The sequence below is a fragment of the Choloepus didactylus genome, chromosome 10 (genome assembly GCF_015220235.1).
Source record: "Choloepus didactylus isolate mChoDid1 chromosome 10, mChoDid1.pri, whole genome shotgun sequence".
Classification (NCBI taxonomy): Eukaryota; Metazoa; Chordata; class Mammalia; order Pilosa; family Megalonychidae; genus Choloepus; species Choloepus didactylus.
This window is the reverse complement of record NC_051316.1, coordinates 70763328-70776032: the sequence shown is the minus strand read 5'-3', so window position 1 is coordinate 70776032 and position 12705 is coordinate 70763328. Positions and strand designations below refer to the sequence as shown.

The 12705-nt window shown below is 36.5% G+C and overlaps 1 long non-coding RNA gene across 1 annotated transcript; it reads left to right on the top strand.

The window, feature by feature from the left end:
• Positions 1–81: 81 nt before the first annotated feature.
• Positions 82–8108, top strand: LOC119505321. The gene is made up of 3 exons (XR_005210715.1): positions 82–636; positions 2251–2267; positions 4749–8108. It is a non-coding gene; the product is annotated as an uncharacterized LOC119505321 (long non-coding RNA).
• The last annotated feature ends 4597 nt before the right edge of the window (positions 8109–12705 follow it).

The following is a 12705-nucleotide window of genomic DNA, read 5'->3' as shown; positions in this document are numbered from 1 at the left end:
TCTGCGGATGCTAGTGAGGAGGCAGCCGCATCCCATATCAGGTAGGAAAGGCCCTCGAAATCTCTGGGGCAGAATCGGCTCTTCAATGGTTTTGTTTGGTGTGATTTAGTACACAGATAAATCATCTTCCAGAGGAGGCGAGGAGGAGGTAACGCGGGGTGAAGAGGCCCCTTTCTCCCCTTTCCCCTTTCGGGTTACAGTTACTCTTAGAGGTGCGATTCTCACAAGACATGGAGCACGGAGCCCCGTTCAAACACAGTCCGTTTTCAATCCTCTGAACCTCATGGTGGAAGAGGGAGATTATAAAAGTCAGTGACTCCTGAGTTTCCTGAGTGGGAGTCAGTAGACTGCACCACCGCGTGGTTAAGGTGTATTTCGAGCACATTTTATTTCACCCCGGGGGAACTGACTGCTAACGGTCCCTTCGTCTTAGTTTTCTGGAGGCCTTTTTTCTCCCTAGCCTTTACGCGCCTTCAGCTCTCCCGCCTTCCAGGAGCAGTGGAGGAGACACGGGGGTTGGTGCACCTACGTGGTTTGACTTCCCGAAATACTAAGGCTGATGGATCAGTAAATGCTTCAAGGAGCACACACTTATTTCTTGGCAATCTTGTAGCAAATAGAGAATAGGCTTTCCTGGTGAGTAGAGGTTTCTTACTTGGCGGCTTGAGCGTTTAAAACTGCTTTGGGACAATACTCTTATGTTTAGCAGACGATAGAACGACAAGGGTGCCTCTGAGGAATCATAACTGATACTACTTTAATCGTCTCAGGCCACTTTTAGCTTTTTTTTTTTTTAATGAGGCCTACTCCTTTAATAAACAGAATCCGAGTTAGTTTTGTCTTCATCTCAGATTAATCTTTACTCAGTCGGTGTAATTTCCTATGACAAGGATAACTGAAAAAATGTATATAGTTACCATATACAAAATCCTAATTACAACTTGGATAAAAGGTGTAAAAATAATTTAGTGAGCTTCATTTTTTACCTTCCTTGTGGCATCACTTTCCCGGAATATGTATCTTCAAAAAGCAAAGGCCCAGCGAGGGGGAGTTATTTTTTTCTTGCCACGGAGCTTTTTGTCATGAAAATGTCAAACTGTTAAAACTATCTGTTTAATTTGGTGCCTCGATTTCTATTAGCAAAAATCTACAATTTAAGGGGTAAATACACGTTTTCTTTTTTATGTTTTTCTGAAAGTTCGCTTTTTAAGAAAGCCAGTAGAAGGCATTTATAAAGGATTTCATCGTGTGTTGTTGGGCTTAATTTTCAAAATATTAATAACATCTTGTTTGCTTTTTTTAATGGTGGGTTATCAATACCAGCAAAATTTAGCCATTATGACATATTAGTGTTTGAATATCATAGTCGTTAATATTACTCTCTATGTGAAATCATTTCATTTAAATTATCAGATTACTTCTGAAAATTTTTAGTAACAAAGAAAAAGTTAATGTATGTAAATACTGTAATTATGTGTTATCTATTTTAGGAATACAAAACATAATATTGTGGTTACTTTTTAAGTTAGAGAAAATACTCATTTTATAGTATATTTATTGTAAAAAATGCAAAAAATCTAAAAATAGATTCATGGAAAATAACCATTCATTTCTTGCTGTTTAGGTATAAAATAATTTTTAGGAATGATCTGTAAAGTTATTTAAAAATGCCTTCACTATGTGAAAAGCCTCATTTTCAACAAATATCTGCAGATAGAACATATGGCTTGGATAGAATAGAAATCTTCAAAAATATGTGCAACTCTCCAACTTCATATATGAAATTATACACATATAAACATGTGATATTAACTATAAAAATATTTAATCAGCTATTTCACATTAATGTATATTATGCCTATGGTTATATTTATTTAAGAATATATAAGGATGCTGATTATGTTGGGCCTCATACAATGCCTTGGGAGCCACAAGTACTAAAAAGTTTCCTATATCAGTTATTTAATATTAATGCAAATATTTATGCTGTTATTATTTTAACATATTTTAAAGCTTCCTGCAAATATGCTCATTAAACTTTTTATTTTTATGTGACTAGAAAATGTGCATAATAAAATTCCACATTAGTAGTTGATTATCCACACATATCTGATGAATTATGTCAATTGATTTGTTACTTGTACTTAGATGTGTTCATAAAATAGTTATATTTTTAACAGGAAGTTATATATTCATTGTGTTTACTATTTGAGAACTCTCAGGGTTGTTTTGTTTTTTTTTCTTTAACAGCATAGTGTCCTCTCAAGGTAAGTACTGTACAGTTAATTAGCATAAACCTTTATTACCAATGTGTACCTGACCCCCAGTTTGTATTGTCTTCTAAATGAGCAATAATCCTTTCAGAAGCCAGGATTTAATATTTATTTCCTTCTTTAGGGACACTTGAATTAAAAAAAAAAAAAAGTTCATTGTTAAGCCAAGGTAACAACAACAGGCTATTACTGTATACATCTATAATATTTTACAGGTCTGTACTCACACATAAGTCCATCACTAATAACTACTGTGGTAGAGTTAAACTAAGCCATTTTCCAGTAGTGAATGACTTCCTGTTTGTGAAGTGATGCCTTCACTATGTGAAAAGCCTCATTTTCAAGAAGTATCTGCAGATAGAACATATGGCTTGGGTAGAACAGAAATCTTCAAAAATATGTGCAATTCTTCAACTTCGTATATGAAATTATACACATATAAACATCTGTGATATTAACTATTAAAATATTTAATAGCTAAATATTTTAAATACTTTCTTAATTCAGGGTTGAACATTTGGCTTAGTGTTTTTAAGATTTTAAGCGTTTCTTCCTTTTTGAGAAATGTGAAAATCTCACTTGTCCTGCATACTAAAACAACTCTAGGCCAGAGAATCCCCCTACCTGCTGCAAAACTTAATGAGATTAGAAGTTCTTGTGGTGCCTTATTTTCTGCAGTTTAAATTATGTAAACAATGGGTATCATTTCATTTTCTAAATATACAATTATAATATTGAATATGCTTTTTACAAAACTTCAGTTCTCTAAATTCTGCTTCTCACATACTTAACCAATGATTTTGTATCCATTTATTGCCTGATGAGGTTAATGCACTTTCTTAAACACCTTACTGGCAAGAAAACTTTTGGCAAGTATGTATCAAGAATTTTAAAAATATCTATATACTTTCATTCAGTTATTCCTTATGTAGTAATTATTCCTAAGGAAATAAAGATTCTGACAGAGATCAATACAGAAGGATAAGCAGTTGCAAAAAAAATTGAAAACTGCCTAAAAATCTAGCAGTAAGGTGCTTATAGTGCAATTATACTCTGAAATATTAAGCATTCATTAATCATCCTGTTTTTGCAGACTATTTAATAGAATGTATAGTATTTCATTATAAAATTAGGTGATACTTTAAAACAGCAAGATTCAAAACAGTAAGCAGTTCATACTTTTCCTCTTTTCTCTCTCCCTTCCTCCCTCCTTCCCTCTCTCTGTCTTCCTCTCTGTCCCTCTCTTTCTCTTTGTGTTTCTAAATATTTATAGTGGTTTTCTCAGGATGGGGGGCTGGCATTGATGATTTTTATTTTCTTCGATATACTTTTGAGTTTTCCAAAATGCATACCATGAGCATCATCAGTAAAAATACGTTATTTTCAAAGTCTTTGCCATTGTAACAATTCTACACTTGCGGATGCACTGAAAGCTTGCTCAGCGTAAGATGGGTGGGGAGGGGGAAGGGTGAGGAAACTGAGTTGGGCCGGTATCATATAGCAGGTGGTGGCTCCTTAAGGTCTGGGGACAGGGTGAGGGGCTTGAGGGTGCACATTCTAACGTACATTGTGCCTGTTCGCCGCGTAGTTCCGTATTTAAATAAACGGTAAAATAAATCCATACTTATACCTGTTTCTAAGGCGTCCGGTTGTTAGGCCTCTGGTCTCGGGATACCATCTCCTCCCCTCACCCACAACCCCTTTGAGTCCTCTCGGGAAGATTTTAGGTTGGGGCTTTCCACCTCCCGGAGCGGTGCCCTCACATCCCGGAGAGATGCAGGGGGATCCCGGGAGTCCCCGGAACTCTAGCGTGTGGGCGGCAGGACCCACCCAGCTCCGACCTCTCATTTCCCCAACCTCCTGGCCTGCCGGGCCCTTATCCCCATCCCCCAATTCTTAGAAATGCAGCGGGCCCCTGAAATTTAATTGGCAGCGGAAAGTGGGGTGGGGTTCAGGACCCTCCAGCCAGAGTTTAGAGGTTGGATCCACTTACCACCCCACCCCTCACAAGCGGTTCTACTTTTAGCTTCCTCTGGACCTCGCATCTACCCCAACCACTTGCCACAGATAAAATCTGATTAGAGTAGCGGTAGCTGCAGACCAGGCGTTACACTACAATAGGATCCGGGATTTACAGGGCGAGCGCGGGCAGGCAGAGTCAGAGTGGGCCGCTTGGATTCGGGAGGGTGCAGGAGTGCAATAACGGGCGTCTCTAAGACGCTTCCGTAGGGACTTGCTAGGCCTTTTTTGGGGGGGAGTAGGGAGGGGTGGGTCAGGTTCACATCAAGGAACCGTCGGAAAGTTCACTTCCCTGACTCGGACGGAGGCCATGAAGTTCCGTTCCATGCCAGGTGGAGACCAGAGTGTTGAAAGGCCTTCTCTTTGTTTCTGTCTGGGGCTTGGGATAGTAGATAGAGAGTAGCAGGTAATATTTTCCCAGTGACGTCTCATAACTGTTTTCTTTTTATATTGCAGCTTTCCCCATGTTTGAAAACTACCCCCCTCAGTTAAATATTCAAGTGAAACCATTGATTAGAATAAAAAACGTCAGTAGCTATTAAAACAAGATCCACTTCTACGACAGCATAAGCCAATTGATGGTGGAAATGTTGGTAATAAACGAAGGTTTTGTTCAGTGGGGAAAGGAAAGTTGTTTTAAAGGCTCTGATCTCTCCTAGAAAAGCCCACCAAGCAGGGCAGTCACCATATCCTAATTCATGCACCTAACAAATTCATCATATCCTAACTCATGCTGTTTCAATCTGTATTCAGCAAGCCCATGTGTATTCACAATTGTTAAACTTACTAAATGTCAATAGCATTTGGTTTTTAAGGAAGGGGTGGGGGGAGTTAAAAATCTCAGTGCTCCTAAGTTGGTCTTATTGCCATTATTTGTGTATTCCATGAATGCTGGAATGACTGTTAGGTTTAGACAGAACTACTTAAGCAGAAAGAAGTGAAAAGAAGAAAAAGATTAAACCAGCAACTGCATCAGCAGCATCATTACCTAGCTACTGTTTAAAATACACATTTTGGGGGTTCCCTCCCAAAGAATCTTGTTTAGCAGATTTGCTGTGGGTTCAGGAATCTGCATTTAAATAAGCATTTCAGGGGGATTATGTTAAAGGTGGCCTGAGAAATATGACAGATGCTGCTTTTTTTAAACCTTATTTTTTACTTATTTATTTTTAAATTGAGGTCCAGGCTTTTAGGTAAGATTTTAAGTCTTAGAACCAGTCACATTTGGGTGTCAAGAAAGATACTGAGAGTCAGAGTGGAGGAGCTATTTCACCACATGAAGGAGACCCTTTATTATTATTTGATCCTTCATGTGAATTAGCAAGATGTCTTAAATTGCAGATTTTTAAGATCAGAACATGGGGGCAGGGAGGATATGACAGGATATACTTATGTTTTAAATTTTAAATCATCATATAGAAATTTTCCACATAGGACATTTATGGATATTTTACCTTTGTAAAATACATGTATTATATACACTTACCCTGTTTACACTAAAACAATTATCTTTTTTTTTTCTATCTGTTGGTAATAAGGTTTCTTTCACTTCTTTTTATTTTCCAAACCATGCTGGTAAACATGACAAGACACGTAGGAGAGAAATAACAAAACATAGAAGTGTTTTACAAGTTTAAATTTTGTTTGTTTAAGATCAGGGCAAGATTGCAGTAAAATGTGGCCATAACAGAATATAGCACTTATGAACAAAATGACAGGACTTTTTGTTGTCTGTGAAAGGGGGAAATAGTATGAATAATATGACCTGAGGATAACTTGCATTTATAAGAAAAATAAATTTTGATTTCTTCCAAATTGTAATATTTTTCTGCTTTTGAACTAGTTTGTCTCATGTTACACCAATGACTTTGCTGATGTATTAGGGAAAAAGCTTATGTTTTGCTTTCTTTTTTCAAGTGCCACCATTTTCTTGTTCTGTGTTTCTCTCAGGCTGCCAGATTATCTGACTCAGCAAATGTACGACTCTCACCAGATTTTAAAGAAACAGCAGCCATTCAAAGAACAATGACTCCCCCCAATTGAAAGTCTTTCCCAGCCTGTGGTATCTTTTAACCTTGAAATAATTGTTAAATGTCCATAAAACATGGAGCACTTTGGTTTTTACTCCATGACATTTACAAGCTGAATAGTTCAAGTTGGATATATTTTATATCCATTTAATCCTTAAAAATAAGTTTCTTGAAACTTTATTCCAAAAGCGTATGCTCAAATTCTCTTTTTCCCTGAATACGATTTTGAGGAGGTTAACAGTAATAGAGCTTTTTAACTTAAATTATCTTATTTAGTTCTCACAGTATCTTCATGTTTTAGGTGTTTTATTCTCATTTCATAGATTTGGAAACTGAGGCTTATATTTCATAGTATTCCAAAAAATAATTGGCTAGTAATTGGTATATAATTGAACTAAGGGTGCTTCTCACCCCAAGGGCCTCACTTACCACTTTGTAACAGTTTGGGGAGATCAATATATATAGTTTCAGTTCCATCTCTGCTAGTTAATTGCATGAATGAAATAGTTCTGAAAATAAGGCATTATAATAATAACCAAAGTTGCTATGGGCCCTAAAAGTCATCGAACCTCGAAATAAAACAAAGAGATTAATTTCTTTCAGAAATTTATTTCTTACCCAGAATAAAACTAATTAAAACTACCTTGTAAATATATACGTAAATTACTTATTGACACTTTGCTTTAAAAGCAATACATGGTAAACCTACATACTAGCATAGGAATAACTTGAAGCATGAAGTAGAAAGATGACTTTCTTGAGTCATCATAGTATTCATATGACCTGTGATTAGATTTCATCTCTTCTGCTTACTAGGTGTGAACCATTAGAACTAAATACTTAAACCCCCAGTGCTTCCATTTTCTCATCTGTAAACCTGAAACAGTACCCTACAGTAGTCATGAAATTAGAAACAGATAAAAGTGTATATGCAAAGGTACATTGTAAGCTTTCAAGTAGCATATATTGGTTAGTTAGTGTTAAGGTGGCAAACTAAACTATGCCCTTATGAAAGCACATTAGTTTAGTATATGCCTATTTTGATAGTAAATGCCTAGTTAATTAGAATTAATTATTGAAGGAACCTAGAATTCTTGAACTCCATTTTATAGAATATACATAGTAAAATAAAAATGTATTTATTTATTCAAATACCTGTTACATTGCAAAGTAGCACCTAAATTTGCCTACTTTTTTACCTACACCCATACAGAAGCCCAAGGTGTGGCTTTTAGAGTGTAACTCAACTCTTCTAGTATTCATAATCATTAAATAGATATTAAACAATCTTCATGTTAATAAGATGAAAACTCAGCTAGTTTTAGAAAACTGAAGAAAAAAAAAAGTTACTGAACTGCCTTCAATTTACCAGAAAATTCAATAATAACCCAGAATAATAATTTCTGGAAGGAGCAGCTTGGGTAACTGGATTCTTAATTCCATCAGGATGGTTGTCATCAGTCTGAATATCTGACTCAATAGTTTTGGTGCAGAACAACTTTCTAAAAATTCCTTAGTATAAAAAATTGTGTGTGTGTGTGTGTGTGTGTGTGTGTATTTAGGGGATGGAAGGAAAGAGAGGCAGAGGTATTAAAGTCATCCTCAAAGGTTTCAAAGCCTTCATAATGTCTTCTATGGGGATGACCTTCAATTATTCTTAGGCACATTTGAAGAAATTACTTAAAAGTAGGATATCTAAGTGACAAAATACATTAAATATTTTACTTCCTTAATGCTAAATTCACTTTAGGTGTATAAAATCAGTACAGAGTAAATATAAAGTGTATTCTGTTACTTTTTTTTAAATGAAGCTTGAAAGTTATTTTAACCATAAGAAAGAAAAAAAGTAAAACTATACCCTCGACCCAGAGACTCAAAGGAAAACATGAGTGGAAATGTTAAGTCTGTAAGGGAAAGGGGCTAAAACAGAAATAGGAATCATTTTCCTCATTTAATCATGATTGATATATGTCATCATGAAGTTGATTCCTTCCAGGGGAGTTTAATCACATATTGGAAGAATATAACTTGAGGAAGTGGTTCAACACAAGAAAATTTCCTTATGATCTTTTACAATATCAGAAGAGAGCTTGGCTCCAGAATTTCCAGGAATCCAAGAAAGGCCAAAGAAAAATGAACATACCACGAAGCCCCCAAAAAGGCAGGCTACAGATGGGCTGAGCCCTCAGTCATGAGACTTGCCCTTGGGAAGACTGTTACTGCAAAGGAGAGACTAGGCCTGCTTATAATTGTGCCTAAGTGTCTCCTCCTGAATGCCACTTTGTTGCTCAGATGTGGCCTTCTCTAGCTAAGCCAACTTGGCAGATGAAATCACTGCCCTCCCCCCAACGTGGGATCTGACACCCCGGGGTGTAAATACCCCTGGCAACGTGGAATATGACTCCCTGCGAGGAATCTGGACCTGGCATCGTAGGATGGAGAACATCTTCTTGACCCAAAGGGGGATGTGAAATGAAATGAAGTAAGTTTCAGTGGCTGAGAGATTCCAAAAGGAGCCAAGAGGTCACTCTGGTGGGCACTCTTACACATAATATAGATAACCCTTTTTAGGTTCTAATGAATTGGAATAGCTAGCAGTAAATACCTGAAACTATCAAACTACAACCCAGAACCCTGGAATCTTGAAGACGATTGCATAACAATGTAGCTTATGAGGGGTGACAATGTGATTGGGAAAGCCATATAGACCACACCCCCCTTTGTCCAGTGTATGGATGGATGAGTAGAAAAATGGGGGCAAAAAAAAAAAAAAAAAAAAAAAAAAAGCACCCAGTAATCTTTTTTACTTTAATTGTTCTTTTTCACTTTAATTTTTATTCTGATTACTTTTGTATGTGTGGTAATGAAGGTGTTCAAAAATTGATTTTGGTGGTGGATGCACAGCTGTATGGTGGTGCTGTGAACAATTGATTGTGCGCTTTGTATGACTATGGTGTGTGAATATATCTCAATAAAATTGAATTATTAAAAAAGGGTGGGGGCGGAGAAGCAATCAGTTCTCCATCTGAAGAGGAACACTTATCTCAGAACATAGATGGTATCCTTGAGTATCATAAATCATTGTTAAATCTAGTCAGTCAACGATGAGTATTCAACTCCACATCAAGAGTAAAAACTGAAAATGCTATTGCTTCTCTATCAATTTCAATGGTATTCTAATAGCAAATGTATACTTGGGCAGAATAATCAGAATGGGATTTATATGTCTGTGTCTTCATGGTTAGCAATTTAGGGCAATGCTTGAAAGGAGAAAATCTATCCCACCAAGGAGAAAAATGAGGGAGGTGGGAATAGAGGTTTAGTGAAGGTAAACTTGAAATACCACAATTTTGCCATAGTTTCCCCCTTTGAAATGCACTCCATTGCACTTCTACTTGAAATGCACTCCAAAGAACAGAAATAGTGGTAGTGGGTGGCAGTGAATGCAGAGGAAACATTGTATTTGAACACGATGACACACGTCAGTGTCACTTCCCATAATTTAAGGAGGTTTTTTCTGGGGAGTTCTTTTGTTATAAGATGGCCAACTTTGTTACAGAAGAAGCTCTGTTTTCAGAGGGTTAGAATTCAAAGAAGGCAGAATTAATCACACCTTTTGGAAAAGAATTTGCTTGTTCAAACCACAGATACCTGCTGGAATGTACAGTAATTAAGGAAAAACTACCCAAGAGGATATTGAATGAATAAATGATTAACATGATAGTAAATGTCATATCTAGTCTCAAGAAAGAGTAAGTTCCATTTATTGAGAGCCTATTGTGTGTCTGATTTTTTATATATCTGACATTCTTCATTTCTCACAATAATCCTACAAGGTAAGTTATTTTCTCCCCATTGCAAGGTGAGGAAACAGAGGCTCAGAGAGTTTACATAACTCATTCATGCCCACATGGCTGGTAAATGACAGGTTAGGTCTATCTGAATCTGAAGACTGGGATTTTTCCATTACTCAGCACTGCATTTGTGTCTCCTCCAAGACTATGGTTAAGATACAGTTGGCATCCTCACCCACATCTTTTCAAGTTACTGTAAGTAGCCACAGAAAGAACACAGAGAGAGGAACTGAGTACAAGATCTGCAACAAACATTAACGGGGCCTCTGTAGCAATGTGCTGCCCCTCCATTTTCTTATCTGTAAAACAAGGAGGTAGCTTGTGGAAAGCAGTTTTGTAATACATATAAAGAGCCTTATACTCTTTGAAAAACTGTAGTATTATTTATAGGAGCAATTAGAAGTATCCTAAATTTTTGACAAACCAGGACATAATTTAAGTAAATTATTACACTTTTTTTTGGTGGAGTATTTTGCAGCTGTTAAAAGTAATGTTTATGAAGAGTTTGGGGAGAATTTTGAAAATGCTCTAAGGATAACTGAGAGGAAAACCTAACTTCAAAATTGTATGATATCAACCAAGTAGAGACTGAACAAGGAAAAAGACAAGAAAGAAATATTTCAAGATGTTAACAGTTATTGTTTCCATGTAGTATAATTTTTCATTTTATTTACACAGCTCACTCTTTATTTATGTGGGTTATAATTAGGAAAAAAAGTTTTTGGAGGAGGAAGGTAGTCTTGAGAGTACTGGGTTAAGTAGCTTTGACGGGGCATCCAGATCCAAATTTCTATCAGTATATGTTCTGCTACTCAAGAATAATAATGCAGAAACACTTTTGGTTCCTCAAAGTGTGGACCCTGTCACCTTGGTCCAGGCTTCACAGCCTACTTGAAGGCACAGTTCTCAAAGAAAAGGAAGCACTGCTGAGTTGTCCACCTTTTACCATATTAATTAAACATCAGGGAAACAAATATCATAGTGGGGAGAGTGTGGTCCTCTCAGACAGAACTGGGAATCTTGGATTTGAACTCCATCTCCTTGTGCATTGTACTTAAGCACTCTGAGCCTATTTTTTGCTGATTTATGAAAGAAGGATAATATTCTCCATCCCATAGGCCTGACAAGGGATTAGAAATAATATATAATATATGTAAAACTACTTACTGCTTGTCAACTAGTTGGTGTTCAACAAATGGTAGAATTATTATTTTCTTGGCAACATTGAATATTCTATTGTCTCTGTTCCTGTCTCTCCTCTAATTAAATGTCTCATTACTCATTTTACTCCTCAAAATGAGGCTAATTCTCAGCATAGTGTGCCTATAAGCATGTAGACAAATTATACCATATGCACATATACACATACATACAGTATATATACCTGTATGTATATACACACATACATACATACATACACATATGCTATGGTAATCCTTTGATTGTTTCAGCTGGCCAAATAGTTACAAGCATATATAAGTAATTCACCACAAGAAATTTGGCAACATACAAAACTAGACATTTACAAAATAGTTAAGGTAGGGAGCAATTGTTTTCATGGATGCAAAGATTCTCCATTTCACCAGAGTCCACTCTAGAGATACTTTTAATAGAAATTCCTTATGTAGATTTAAAATCACATTTCTTTTACACACAGTTTAGAAAAGACACATGCTGTGTAACATGAATCCTCTTGTAAGTTGTTCTCAAAATGATTTTGGGAAGGTGACAATAGGTACTGTAGATTCTACATCCAATTAACACTTTTGGAAACTAAGGTTTAAAAATGTATATACACTAAGTCTATAATGAACTAAGGCATTTAAAGTTTTGTGCTTCTTGCCAAGGTCCTGTTTGAACAAGAAGAGAGATTTTACAATAATTCTGATTGAGAAGATAGCATAGAGTCCCCAACAGAGTGCCTTATTCATAGCAGACACTCGGTAATTTTGCTATCTTGAATTTAATAGAGAAAAGTAAAGGGGAGAAGGAAACATCCTCCATCTTGAAATTTCTAGAGACTTACTACTCTGAGAGATACATTGCCTTTTCTTAGCAAACATATTTGGAGGTCTGCTCTACTTAATCAGGTATCTTCCTTTTATGACAAAGTTCTTACCTTTTCTCCTTGTGGAAAAATAAATAATTCAAAGCCTTTCATTCCTTGCCATTCTTCACCTAAGCAAGTGATTCTTTTCCACTTAACATGCCTTTTTCACCCAGACTGGACACAAAGCCCTCAGAATTCTTGCCCAGGGGCACTTTGAGGGGCACTCGTCTTGTTGGGGCTGGAAAACAATCCCTTGAGACACAGTTTTTATTATTCCCATTTTATAGAGGAGGACTTTGAAGCCAGAAGAAAGTATCACTTGCTCATTGTGACAAAGTAGGTGGTGGAGCTAACCCCATGACCCTCTTTTTCCTGACATTATTCTCTCTTTCTGTGTAAAGGGGGAGGATGGAATTGTTCTTCCATCCCTTGGTCTTTGGTCTTACAATAATTCTCTATGACACCCTGTATACTTTTCT